Source organism: Aquarana catesbeiana, linkage group LG02 (assembly GCF_042186555.1).
Source record: "Aquarana catesbeiana isolate 2022-GZ linkage group LG02, ASM4218655v1, whole genome shotgun sequence".
In the NCBI taxonomy this organism is placed as follows: Eukaryota; Metazoa; Chordata; class Amphibia; order Anura; family Ranidae; genus Aquarana; species Aquarana catesbeiana.
In genome coordinates, this window is record NC_133325.1 from 730,765,909 (window position 1) to 730,779,486 (window position 13,578).

The window sequence follows — 13,578 nt, forward strand, 5'->3', positions numbered from 1 at the left end:
TACACAATTCTAGCATCATGCAAATGTAAAAAGCTGCAAAAACGCTTTAAATAAATGCATATAAAAAGCTAGCAAATCACTATGCTCAGGTGTGAGCGGAGCCTTAAGCTATCAATTAGCAATTCATGCAAAGGTCATAGAGCACTTTCTATTACTCAGATTTAGTTAGAATTTATGTGTACCTGTAGCAACCAAAGTATATCTAAAGCCAATATACAGTTATGCTCATAAGTTTACATAACCTGGCAGAATTTATGATTTCTTGGCCTTTTTTCAGAGAATATGAATGATAGCACAAATACTTTTCTTCACTCATGGTTAGTGTTTGGCTGAAGCCATTTATTATCAATCAACTGTGTTTATTCTTTTTAAATCATAATCACAACAGAAACTACCCAAATGACCCTGATCAAAAGTTTACATACCCCAGTTCTTAATACCATGTATTGCCCCCTTTAACATCAATGACAGTTTGAAGTCTTTTGTGGTATTTGTGGATGAGGCTCTTAATCTTCTCAGATGGTAAAGCTGCCCATTCCTCTTGGCAAAAAGCCTCCAGTTCCTGTAAATTCTTGGGCTGTCTTGCATGAACTGCATGTTTGAGATCTACCCAGCGTAGCTCAATAATATTGAGGTCAGGAGACTGAGATGGCCACTCCAGAACCTTCACTTTATTCTGCTGTAGCCAATGACAGGTCGACTTGGCCTTGTATTTTGGATCATTGTCATGTTGGAATGTCCAAGTACATCCCATACCCAGTTTCCTGGCTGTTGAATGCAAATGTTCCTCCAGTATTTTCTGATAACATACTGCATTCATCCTGCCATAAATTTTGGACAAATTTCCTGTGCCTTTGTAGCTCACACATCCCCAAAACATCAGCGATCCACCTCTGTGTTTCACAGTAGGAATGGTGTACCTGTCATCATAGGCCTTGTTGACTCTTCTCCAAATGTAGTGTTTATGGTTGTGGCCAAAAAGCTAAATTTTGGGTCATCACTCCAAATGACTTTGTGCCAGAAGGTTTGAGGCTTGTCTCTGTGCTGTTTGGTGTATTGTAAGCGGGATACTTTGTAGCATTTGTGTAGTAAGGGCTTTCTTCTGGCGACTCTTGAAACAGCCACACTGAATGTTTTCAGAGTCCTGCATTTCACCTGAAGTTATTTGTGGGTTTTTCTTTGCATCCCGAACTATTTTCCTTGCAGTTGTGGCTGAAATTTTAGTTGGTCTACCTGACCGTGGTTTGGTTTCAACAGAACCCTTCATTTTACACTTCTTGATTAGAGTTTTAACACTGCTGATCAGCATTTTGAATTCCTTGGATATCTTTTTATATCCTTCTTGTTTTATACAGTTCAACTACCTTTTCCCACAGATCCTTTGACATTTCTTTTGCTTTCCCATGACTCAGAATCCAGAAACGTCAGTGCAGCACTGGATGAAAGATGCAAGGGTCTGTCAGGAGTCCAGAAACTCATTGACCTTTTATACACACACACACTAATTACAAGCAAACAGATCACAGGTGAGGATGGTTACCTTTAATAGCTATTCAAAGACCTTTGTGTCAACTTGTGTGCATGTTATCAGGCCAAAATCACCAGGGTATGTAAACTTTTGATCAGGGTCATTTGGGTAGTTTCTGTTGTGATTATGATTTAAAAAGAGTAAACACAGTTAACTGATAATAAATGGCTTCAGCCAAACACTAACCATGAGTGAAAGAAAAGTTTTTGTGTTATCATTCATGTTCTCTGAAAAATGGCCAAGAAATCATAAATTCTGCCAGGGTATGTAAACTTATGAGCACAACTGTATACAGTCCTGGATAGAGCATTGAAACCTCTTTTAGGCATTCCCCCTCATTTTATAGAGATCTCTTCATACTTCCTGTTGTGTTGTGAAGACAAATGGACATGAGGCAAAAAAGAAATGGGGGTGGGGTTAGGCTTATGCAATTTTTATGTTAAAACTTAAAATAAAGCACTGGCATACCTAAAGGGGCTTTCTCATCATGCCCAGTGCATTCTCAAACATAGCTGTAGCGCACCAGGCAACCCTAACCTTGGTTGCCATGCATTGCACAAAAGTCGGATTCAGGTAAACTGAGCAGATGTTAACTCAGCTGCAGCATTTCCTTTAACAGCATTAGCAGTTTATAAATGGAGTACATTTGGATTTGATACCTTGAGTGACCAAGGGGGGGCTTTCAAAAGATAAATCTGTGAATACAGGTGGACAGAGTCACCCTCCAAATTGTTATTCTCATTTATCAATTTTTGTGTTGTTACACATCATGTAGATTATTCCTCGAACTTTCCAACTGTTTTATAGAAAAGGATTGAAATTAATGGCATTTTTCTAACGAAAGACAGGTAATTCTTATTTGAGACATATTAATAAATGAACCTAATATCTCTAGGGACTCCACCAATGAGATCTCTGCCCTTGAATTTCTGCACTGTCCTGCCAGAGTCTTTAAAAAAAAAAAGTCATATGCCCCGTACACAGGATAGAATTTTCCGACAACAAAACCGTGGATTTTTTTCCGAAGGATGTTGGCTCAAACTTGTCTTGCATACACACGGTCACAAAAATGTTCTCGGAAATTCCGAATGTCAAGAACGAGGAGATGTACAACACGTACGACAAGCTGAGAAAAATTACGTTCAATAGACAGTGCGGCTCTTCTGCTTGATTCTGAGCATGCGTGAACTTTTGTGCGTCGGAATTGTGTACACACGCTTGGAATTTCCGACAAGTTTTTTTGTCGGAAAATTTGAGACCCTGCTCTCAAACATTTGTTGGCGAAAATTCCAACAACAAATGTTCTACGGAGCATACACACGGTCGGACTTTCCGACAACAAGCTCATATACAACATTTGTTGTCGGAAAATCCTATCGTGTATACAGGACATTAGTCTTGATGTTACAACAATAAAGCAAAATGGCAGGCACAGATGTTTCACTGATGAAGTCCATAAGAGATGCACAAAGCTGTGTTAACCCACTAACATTCAATGGAATACAATGTAAATAGGTATGATTCAGTAATCATCCCTTACTGTGCTATTACACTAATGCTGGCTACACTCAAGAAATGCAACAGGTTATGATTCTAGCTGTTAACTAGTTGAAGATACTACAATTCAGGTGAACAAAAGCTCTTTAGATATGCCTCTAAAGTGTAACTAAAGTTAAAAATTTCAATTTGCTATCAGAAAGGGTTTCTTTTTGGTGGAAGAGACTTTGTATGTCTCTTCTGCCAAAAAACTCCATTCATCTGTTAGCATTTTATTTTGCCCAAAAACACTACAGTGTACACTCTTGGGATCTCATGCCAATCCTGAGATAATAAGAGAGACAGCGGCTGAAGCAGCTGGGCTCGTGCCCATTTCTGAAATGGATCGGGCGCAGATAAGTAAAAGAGGGGCGAGCTGTAGCAAAAAAAGGTTTTTCACCTTATTAATGCATAGAATGCATTAAGGTGAAAAACCTTGGGATTTTACAACCAGTTTAACTTTTTACACACACAGTAGCCACCACTACATGTTTTAACAGAAACACATACTACTCACAGCATCCACTGTTGCAATTCTGACCTTTAGAAAATGTCTAACACTCGCTGCCATGCCCAGACAGGAATGTAAAAGAATCGCAACCCACAGTAGCTTTGCACAGAGGCAAAAGTTCTTTCATTTCTGATTAGAGCATTCAGTTTCAGGTTAATGATTTTTAAATATTGTTTTAATGAAAAAAAAAAAAAAACATTTACAGAAAAGATATAATGAAATAGACATAAGCAGTAGTAAACTAAGGAATTTAAAGTGAAAAATACCTAGATAAATGGATTGGGGTTATATAGGCTCTCTCCACCTACAGTTCGGGAATGGATGGCAGCTGTCAATCTGTCTTTGAACTATATACACAAGGTCATTTATTTACACAGAAAATGCCCAGCTAATACCATAAGATCTGGGCTTATTGGTTAGACCTAGCTTCCACATCCACAGAGGAAGAACCAGTAATAATTGAGTGTTAATCGTTTGTATAAGCTACCTCCTTCACTGTTTATCAGTAAATATGGATAACTAATATTGCATTATCCCCGAAAGTGTCCTATGCTTCCTGTTCTACACATATTAGCACACTAGTATAATTGTTCTTAGAACATTTTCTGACTGGATTACAAACTGTTGTTTGTAACATCACACACTGGTGTTTCGTGTATTGCTCACAACCTTTGTACACCTTTTTTCTTATTCAATAAAGAGTTTGTTGGATTAAAAAAAAAATACTCAAAGTGGTTGTAAACCCCAGTCATTAAATTTGAACTAAGCACATATATCTGTAGTGTTTGTCTCCCTCCAAAGCTCTAAGTGTGGTTTCTCTCTAGTGTTTTGTTCCTCTGTTATCAACACGAGTCACTTCTGAGAAGTTTTCCGGACACATGAGATAACATGAGCTAAAATCTGTGTCTGGGAGGGAGAAAAGAACACCGCTTGTCTATTCAGATTCTACTCCTGTTCCTTTGATTCCTTTGCCTTTGTGGAGGGGGGGGGGGTGTCCCTTTCCTCCAATCAGCCTCACACAGTGTAAAAGAGCTGTAACTGCAGTTCTCCACTGCCTTCTCTGTACTACTCACAGATACTTGAGGATTTTATCACTTTGAAGGGTTGTAGAGAAGAGAAGACTGCGGTTAATGTAAAACTTATGTAGGAGGATTTGTTTCATTTCTGTGTATCATCTGAGGCTATTCACTTCACTGGGTATATGTGAAGGTTTACAAACACTTTAAAGGGGTTGTAAAGGTAAAATTTAAAAAAAAAAAAAATAACAAACATGTTATACTTACCTTCACTGTGCAGCTCGTTCTGCACAGAGTGGCCCCGAACCTGGTCTTCTGGGGTCCCTCGGCGGCTGTTTCAGCTCCTCCCCACAAGCATTAACCACCTTAATGCGAGCTCCCTCGCATGGTGGTTAGTGCTTGCGGGCGCGCTCCCGTGATACAGCCGGCGGCTATAGCCGCTCACTGTATCACTCGGCCCCGCCGCGTCATTGGATGTGATTGACAGCAGCGCGAGCCAATGGCTGCGCTGCTTCCAATCCATCCACTGTAGCCAATCAGCGGCCATGGTGAGAGGAGGAATAGATGTCGGGAACGAGAAGCTGACTTTCGAGGAGTCAGGTAAGTAAAACGGGGGGGCTGGGGGCGGCGGTATTGTCAGAAGTTTTTTCACCTTAATGCATAGAATGCATTAAGGTGAAAAAAATTTTACCTTTACAACCCCTTTAAGTAATGTTCACCTGGTCTAGGGTGCCGTACAGAGCCCAATTCACTTGCAGAGTAAGTCCATTTTTATATAGTATAGCTACTGGTCCTTATAAATGTTACTGTATCTTTATATGGCAAGGTTTCACAATCCCATGACCATACTGTATTTTTTAACATAAAAAAATTATGATTTGTTAGAGACCAAATCCGATATGGATCTTATGCACATTGCACATAGAAAATAGAATTTAACATACAGGAAATCTAATGTGTTTTATTAGCCTCCTGGACCTTGTATATATAGGCATGTTTGGTGTCTAATTAAATGGCATCTTCCCATATATTAGTGTAACCACTTTTTATGAAGCTAACTTTATTACAGAAGTAGTTATGAAATATGAATATAGGTGGTGTTTGATAGTTTAAAAAAAAGCAGACTCAGGATGTGCATTGCTTCATTAGACTGTTCATAGCAGGTTTATGACAGCCGTTTTCGACAGGGCTCTATGAGTGGAGTTTTTATGATGCTGCTTTTAGCTTGGACTGTTTTCTGTCAACTGTGATTTAAACTATAATGTGTTTTTTTTTAATTCGTCACCCTACATGCAATTTAAATCTGACAGCATCTGTTACTGCATATTTTGGAAATTGAGGATGGCATTGTCTTCAGTACAACCCCCCCATCGAATCTACAATTTGTGATATATACATTGTAAAGGCTTTGTTTTAGTTCTGGATATAGTGGGTTAGGAATAGAACATTTGTCTATTTTTTATTGTGTCCATGCTAAGGAAATTCACCCCTTTTATTGTCCTTTTGACTGAGACAGAACGTGAGAAGAAAGTCTTTAATTGAGAGCTATCACCATAAAATAAAATTTAAAAAAAAGAGTAAAAGAAAAAGGAGAGGACAAATCTTTTGATAGGGTACATGTTCTGCTGACAACTGTCTAATGCCGTGTACACACGATCGGACTTCTCGTCGGAAAAAAATATGACTGCTTTTCCGACAGGATTCCACTCAAGTTTGCCTTGCATATACACGGCCACGCAAAAGTTCGCTAAAATTATGACCATCAAGAACGCGGTGACGTACAACACTATGACGAGCCGAGAAAATTAAGTTCAATGCTTCCGAGCATGCGACGAATTGTTTCTGAGCATGCGTAGGAATTTTGTGCATCGGAATTGCCACAGAGGATCGCATTTTTGGATAGAAGCTTTTCCCGACTGAAAAATTGAGATTGAGAATTGCTCTCAATCTTTTGCTGGCTAAAATTCGTCCAGCAAAAGTCCAATGGAGCATACACACGGTCGCATTTTCTGACGAAAAACTCTCATTGGTCTTTTGCAGGCCGAAATTCCGATCGTGTGTACGTGGCATAAGAGAGGAATACCCTTTACTTTGAGAGATTTCCTCTTACTTTTTGTTGTGTCTCCAGGAGAGGAAGTTAAGGGAAAGCTTCCTAATAGAAATAAACAGCAAACAAATATACTGACGGGTTTTAAAAATGTCCTACTCTATCCAAAACAAAAAGAAGTTTAGGCTTTACATACAGTTCTTGACCATATCAGGCAAAATTAGGCTGCCACTTGACAATAGATATTCTCTTCTACGGGATTAGACTAGACAGCAAGGCTGTTTGTTGGAAAACATAATGTCCCACCATATCAATTTTATTTTATATCCCTCTTCTGAGAATGTCCACAAAATGTTCCATATTCACCCATTAATGTTATTAGCACTCTTTTGCAGAAATCAGTTTATAAAAACTACAGTATATATTGTAGATGTGGTGGTCCTTAATATTAGTAGAGATGTGTCAACTTTGGCATGTCAGGCATGTAAAGGACTGAAGGACCAAGCTAAATACATCAAATTATGTTGCATTAGTCTTTGTATTTACTTAATTGTCATTTCTAACTCACTAAACCTGAATTAATGGATCTTTTTGAAAGAAGGTCACTTGTATACATTGTGCTATAATCGTTATTGTCATTTATTGATAGATTGTCACTTAGACCTGTAATCGCTTACTAAGTGCTCCAATTCCTCATTAACTATACAAAGCTATCCAGGAACTAATAGCAAATGCTAGAGATCTGCAGGACAGATCACAAAACCTATAAAACACCTATCATTTGGGTCCCTTGTGGTACCAGATAAAAAAACATGTGCTTATAACATTAGCATTTTCACTCAATATGTCTCAAATGGTCTTAATATCCAATCTACAGTGCATGGGTGATTTTGATCTCATAATAATGAACAATGTAGGCCCTGTATGCATGCAGATTGTTAATGCTGGAAAATAAATGCAAGTCCAAAGTGTATCAGTCCAACAAACACTTAAAAGGAAAAGTTTTTGTTAAAAAAAAAAAAAACTGTGGCAAATAAAATCGCCACACAAATTATTTTATAATTTAATTACCTTTCAATTTTAATCTGCAGTTTCAGTAATTTTTTTTTAAATAAATAAATGTAATATGACAACCTGGAGGTTTTCTGTAAACCATCAGTGTCCAGAATGCCCCCAGAAATGCAATTTCCTGCTTGTGTTATTGGCTTACTGATTTTCTCAGAAGTCTACACTAAGATACAAACTCTTATGCCGCGTACACACGATCAGAAATTCGGCCAGCAAATGACCGATGAGAGCTTTTGGTCGGAAAATGCGACCATGTGTATGCTCCAACGGACTTTTGCTGGCTGATTTCCTGCCAGAAAAAGATTGAGAGCATGTTCTCAATTTTTCGGTCGGAAAAAGTTCCTATCTGAAAATGCGATCGTCTGTAGCAAAATTCCCACGCATGCTTGGAAACAATTCGACGCATGCTCGGAAGCATTAACTTAATTTTCTCGGCTCGCCGTAGTGTTGTACGTCACTGTGTTCTTGACGGTCGAAAGTTCAGCGAACTTTTGTGTGACTGTGTGTATGCAAGCCAAGCTTGAGCGGAATTCTGTCGGAAAAACCATCCAAGATTTTTCTGATGGAAAATCCGCTCGTGTGTACGCGGCATAAGGCATCCCTGCAATGTCAAAGTCATTTTTGGTAAGATACTCCTTAAAGCCAACCACATGTTCAAATCCTCGATCCATCTATGGGCAGGCTGATTGTACTCAAATTGATCTATCGCTCAACTTGGTTACAACCAGTACGTCAGATTTGAATGTGATTATTGCCAAGGGCTAAAGCCGCTAGTAATAATCGTGTTTTCCCCCACCAGAGATCGCTCTCCGCAGCCCTCCAGCCAGGAGAACACAATAGCTCAGCAGGAGTGATGACACAGTCAGTGTCGATGGGGGAATCTTCTTTACTGCAACCTGTGGCTGCAGGAAAGTACATGGCCTGGAGCTGAGTGAAACTAGGAGGAGGGCCAGCATGACTGGGGACTGCAGAAGAGTCGGAGAATTAGTGGGTGATTTTGATATGCTGCAGTCTGCTTAGCAGATTGAAAGGTTCAAGGCAGATGGTGTGTCCTGTAGTGGGTAGAGAGGAGAGGGGTGTTGGAAAAAAGTACAACAGAAAAGTTGTTTATAAACTGACTATATACTGCATATGCATTATGCCTGTCTAAGTAGCAGGTAGCACTGTAGTATTATAGTGTATAGTTATGTTTGTCTATCCTCTCTCTATGTACTTGGATGCTCTTTGGTCCTGTGTTCATGTTTCTCCATTCTGTAAAGACATGCATTAATAAGCCGTATTACTGCATACAACAAACTTCCAGCATGATTTCAATACTCTGCTAACAGGGGGATCGTGTCACAGCTCATCACAGCATCAGACAGTTCTCCTTTGTTCCTGGACGTCACCTGTAGGCAGAAAGCATGCCTTTGCAAATGTGTTCAGACTAAACCCCTGCTTTTAACGCATACTGTTAGACAGGTTATTTGGTTGTCTGCGTCTGGTGGTAAGTTAAGCTTGTTTTTTCCATGGATTTATCCATGGCCCTGTTTGTACTTGTTGTCAGCCCTCCAAATGCTTCTTACTGCGATAGCCAGCTATAGATGTGAGCAAGTGGCGTCTTTTTGTATCACTGTTGTGTTTTTTGGTCAGGCAACGCACTGACACCTTTGCTGCCATTGTGCTACATGCTGGGTGTTCAGTGTGCCCCTGCACCTTTTAAGAAGGGGTGGCTCCCCTTCAGTCCACCTGCTCTCACCTATTCATCAGAATGCATGTGCCTCCACTGTGGGGACACTCATAAGTTAGTGTTAGGTACCACAGATACCGGGGTGCCTTGACAAGGCTCTGTGGCTTACGCATGCATTTGCAAATGTGTGCAGACTAAACCCTTGCTTTTAACACATACTGTTAGACAGGTTATTTGGTTGTCTACAGGCTGGTGGTAATTTAAGCTTGTTTTTTTCCATGGATTTATCCATGGCCCTGTTTGTGCTTGGTGACTTGGACAACATGCTGTCCCAGCTTAGAGCTGCGGCTGTGGCCAGAGGCCCTGAGTGGCTACAAGACAAACTTTCAGACTTATTGCAGGAGCCCAGGCAGGTCTTTCTTGGGCCCTTTTTTAGTTACCCACATGCTAGGAGGTCTAGGCCATCTGAGCTCTTCATTCCTGAGTCTGGGAGCCCCTTAAGGGACCCTCTGACCCCACCAGCCAAGCCATGCCTGCTTCCCCTGGTGTGCGAGTCGGGAGGAATCCCCATCTACGGCGAACCCAGTGTGGGAGTGTTTTCATCTGGCACCCACTCCCCTGCCCTCACACCTTCACAATATGGATGGTGCGGCTGGCTATACAGGCTCGCTACCTATGTCTAGTGCGGCCCGGCGTGGGAGTGGCAGAGCGGCGGGTGCCAGCCAGGTCCCAGGAGCGGCCAGGGCCCCTAGTGACAGAAGACGTGGGTGGCAGCTTTTTCCTGTGTCCAGGCACCGCAGAGCGTGCGCCACAGAGGGAAGGAGCCGGGCATCAGCTGGTGAGGCTTCACCCCTCACAGAGCCAAGCATGGGAGTAGGAGAGGGAGCGCAGTTTGGTGAACAGAGCCGGTCTGAAGGGGTGCTCAGCGGCTCTGAAGATGTTGAACTCCCAAGTGTTGCACAGAGATCCGGATCTGCGGCTAGATATCCTAAGGGACAGAAGCAGCCAGGTGAGCCTTTTGTTTCATGTCCTCTTTCAATATCTATTCAAGGGGGCTTCGGGGGGCTTAGTTGACAGCTCAGCAGGGATCAGGTGTGGGACCGTCGGAATCCTCCAGTCAATGGCTGGCAGCGTCTGCGGTAACTACAGCCGGTAAGGCTGTGGACGACAAAGCAGCTGACAAAGGAGTTGCCGGGGTACGTCTGGCAAATGCAATGTGTATGTATGTTTTGAAGGGCCTTTGGGTGTGCATCTAAAACCATAAATGAAGGAGCGTATATGGAAGGGTGAGTATGTGGAAATGTATTTCTTTGTTGCCATTGGAGAAATTTAACTTTACAGTTAGACCAGATGGATGCAAGAAGGAAGAAAACGGTGGTATCGGTTGATTACCTGTAAGTTCTCAAAATGGTTGCAGGCGTGTGCAATTTTAGCTAGTGTCATTGGGGAAAAGGCCCCTGAGAATTGCTCCCCCCTTTTTACTTTGTTGTTATCTGGACTCTATCGGCGAAGCCCAGCGAGTGTATGGTGGGGTTGCTTGGTTTCGCTATGACAAGCAATTTTGTCAGCGCAAGGCAGTCTGGCCCTCTTTACAGTGGGACCACAAAAATGTCATTCTCTGGATGAAACTGATGTCTCCAGTTCTGTTCCTCCCTTTCAGGCTGGGGCCGAGGGTGCGGCAGCCTCTTCACAACTGGCCACAAATCGTAGGGGGTTATGTTGGCAATTCAATGCCAGATCTTGCAAGTTTGGCACCGCATGCTGTTTCCGTCATGACTATTCAGGGTGTGGAGGGTCTCATGTGCTGTCCAGATGCTTCAAGCATGGAAAAGGAAAAGGAGGTGACGCTGGAAAGAGGGAAGTGAAGGTAGAAAAGATGGCGCCTTTCCTAAAGCCTTATTCTAACAGGAAGGCAGCTTGTGTGTTGCAGCTGAGTTTCTCGTAGGGTTTCTTCTGATACCCTGCCAGTTGCTGGTTGTTCCTCCTATGGCTGATAGCTTGCAGTCATCTCATTTACTTCCAGTGGTCGTTTTCAGGAAAACTTTTCAAAAGTAGTTGCTTTGGGTCACATGGCTGGCCCCCTTTTGATTCACTGCCAGTATTTCCCCTTTGGGTATTAACCCCAAAAAAGAACCGAATAAGTTACGCCTCATTCATCAGTTGTCGCATCCTAAAGGGGGTTCAGTGAATGATCCCATTGTTCCTAGGTATGGTAAAGGTACGTTGTTGGCCAAAACTGATATTGCGGCAGCCTTTCCTTAGTTGCCGGTACATCCTAGTTGTTGCCATCTGCTGGGGTGCAAATGGCAAGGGCAGAATTTTGTTGATACATGTTTACCAATGGTCTGTGCCATTTCTTGTTTGGAATGTTTAGTTCCTTTTAGGAATGGGTGGTTCGGGATGCTTAGTGCCTAATTTAGTCATTCATGACTTAGATGATTTCTTGTGCATAGGGGCTGCTGGAAGTACTATCTATGCCTCACTTTGGGCCACGGTCCATCATGTTTTCTAGTTTTTTTGGTGTGCCATTGGCCACTAACAAGACGGAGGGCCCAGCCATTAAGTTGTGGTTTCTGGGTATTGCCATCAACACCGGGCGATGGAATGTCGTTTGCATTTGGACAAACTTGTCGAGATTGTATGATTTCTCTGTAAATTTATTCCATTAATTATTTTTGGACTTTTCTGGATGGGTTACCAGCTTTTTTTTTTTTTTTTATCGTGAGAATTGTTATTTATTTAGATTGTATTCTATTATTACATTTTATTGGACTTTTCTGGATGGGTTAACAGCTTGCTTTTCTTTTTATTGTGAGAATTGTTATTTATTTGGATTGTACTTTATTATTACATTTTAAGGCTTTTTTTTTTTATCGTGAGAATTGTTATTTATTTAGATTGTATTTTATTATTACATTTTAATTTTTAAGGGGACTGTTTCTGCCAGGCAAAAAAAAATGTAACTTCATGCTGTGCAATCTCTTGGGCAAATTGAATTTTGCTTGTTGCAGTATGCCCATGGGCCACGTTTTTTTGTAGATGACTGGCAGCTGCTACAGCTGGCATTAAGGCGCCACACCTTATATTGGGCTGGGGCGGGATCAGCGTGAGGACTTGCGAGTGTGGGAGTCATTTCTGGTTTCTTACAATGGTCTCATGCCTGCTGGACCATGAGTCAGTGGTAATATGAACCTTACTGCTGACCGCCCTGTCCAACGAGGCCAAAACTTAGCCTTCCACATGCTAGTAGAGAGCCAGAATGGCCTTCAGTGAAAAGAAAATGGCGTTTTGGAACCTGCTACTGAGGTACAGCACAAAGAGGAGAGGGGTGGTATGGTTGACCAATGGGCTGGGACTACATCCCAAAAAGACAGTAGAGTGGAGAGGAAACTACCCCTTATGGGACTTTAATGGCCCAAGTAGTAGTACACAAAGAGTATGTAAAAGGAGTATACAAAATTTATTGAAATATAAAAAATTAAAATTTGAATCAATAGGTGGCTATAGACATCTGAATTACATAGATATGGCAAAAAACAGAAGGACAAACCAAGTTGCACGGACCACACCCGACACATTTCAGGAAACTCCTTTAGGGGTGGGTAGAGCAATTTTGTTTCTATCTTTAACCACTTCAGTACAGGGCATTTTCACCCCCTTCCAGCCCAGGCAAATTTTCAGTTTTCAGTGCTGTAACATTTTGAATGAAAATTGCGCAATTTAGGAACCTGGAACATATAGTATATCTATATCAGGAATTTTGAGCAATTGGTCCGGGTAAGGGCCTGTGTCAACATGCTTTTCTCTGCACTACAAGTCTATGGAAAAGCAAAACCTCTTTAACCACTTCAGTACTTCTAATCACATGATACAGATGACCTGTGGTTGGCCCTGTCTGTACCATGTGATCACGGTGACCAATCACAGAGATCAACACAATAGTACACAATTAATGACATGAATCAAAGCCATTCATTGTGTATAATTGTTATGTGATCTACTATGATTGGTCACAGCGATCACGTGGTGCTGGCAGTGGGCCGCAACACCGATCTGTCATCCGCTGTGTCTGGTGGTGACAAATCACGCCTGAGCATGGCCCATGGGGCACATGCGAGATGCGAACCTGGGAGGACGTCATATGACGTCCACCCAGGATAATAAGGCTCCTGTCCAGCCGCCATTTTACAATAGGCTGGGCGG